The sequence below is a fragment of the Buceros rhinoceros genome, unplaced genomic scaffold (assembly GCF_000710305.1).
Source record: "Buceros rhinoceros silvestris isolate BGI_N320 unplaced genomic scaffold, ASM71030v1 scaffold13869, whole genome shotgun sequence".
Taxonomy (NCBI): Eukaryota; Metazoa; Chordata; class Aves; order Bucerotiformes; family Bucerotidae; genus Buceros; species Buceros rhinoceros.
Window position 1 is genome coordinate 15,808 of NW_010431031.1, and position 1,350 is coordinate 17,157.

A 1,350-nucleotide genomic window follows, 5' to 3' on the forward strand; every position below is an offset into this window, starting at 1 on the left:
TCCTGCTGAGACTCAACTTCATTGAGGACACCTTGTGCTCTTACTCAGAATATACTAGAGCAGGCCCTAAGACCATCCAGCCTCGGCATGTGACTGGTGGCCAAACTGCATGTTATAGTGAGAACTGGCATATTCTTTTTAAATTATGTGGCCATGTGTAAACTGCAGCTTGTTGAGGTGGTGTGTGCTCCAGGGGCGCTTACCCTTGCTAGACGGCTTACCTTTGTTCTCTAAAGTCATAAAAGGACACAGTGAACAGAATGGAGTTCCCTTTGACTCCATTTCTCTCCAAGGTCACCTTTGTTAACATGCCTTGTTAACATGCTGGAAATTAAAAGAGGAAAAGTAGGACCTAAAGTGCACGTTGATTTTTCTGGAACTCAGGGCAGACCTGCCAGTTTTTACAAATTTATCTCCCGTGCAAAATGTAAAGGTTGTGATGACATCCTATATGAACAGGCAAGGCTGAGTAACATGTTTCTTCCTGTGTAGAAAGGCTGCCAGTTACAAAATACACGTACAGCACCAGCTGGATGACAGCCATTTATCTTGGCGGAGTCCAGCTCTATCAAAGAGCTGCTCCAGGCATGTTCATCTCCCTAGTCTGCAAATGAGATCAAGGATTCCCTACCAAGGGTTTAGTTTTATCCTGTAACTGTCTGAATAATGATCATCATCTCTGTGAAAATGATAGAACAATCCCAGTTTCTGTTGTTCTCCTTACATACAGTTCTCCATCTGGACAAAGCTTTCTTGGGAATTAATCCTAAGTTTTGCCAAAACTTGTGGAAATGGCATTTAGTTACGCTGAATAACAAATACCTTCAACAATTTCATTTCTAAAGGAGTCAAAGTATTAACCACAAACAACCACTAGAAGGATAAAGGCTTTAATATGTTAAAACTTGCCTTCACATAATTTGTCTCTGTGATTGCTGTCTGTATCACAGAGCAGGAAGAAGGAGCCTTCACTGCCATGGGATTCCTTCTTTACAGCTGGAGAGCAATTGCGAGATGTTGCTGCTCTCCCAACTCCCGTTCTTCTGAAGGCTAGGTTTTTTCCCAGGGTTTTTATCCTGAAAAACGAATGGATACTGCATTAATAGCCATTACTGATCTGGATGGATTAGTATGGATGCTGGATCTTGTTTTGGGGAGATTTAATCTTGATGATCCAGCCAGAACAAGGGAAGCAGTATTTGCTGATCAGTATCTTTCACATTGTTTTCTTAAACATTGGAATCTTTAGCTCGGCTTTTTTTTTGTTTGTTTGTTTATATTTTTATTTGTCCTTCCTCTTCCCTCCTACCACCTGTTTCCTTGTGATATGATTTTTTTGTAGTTCAGCAG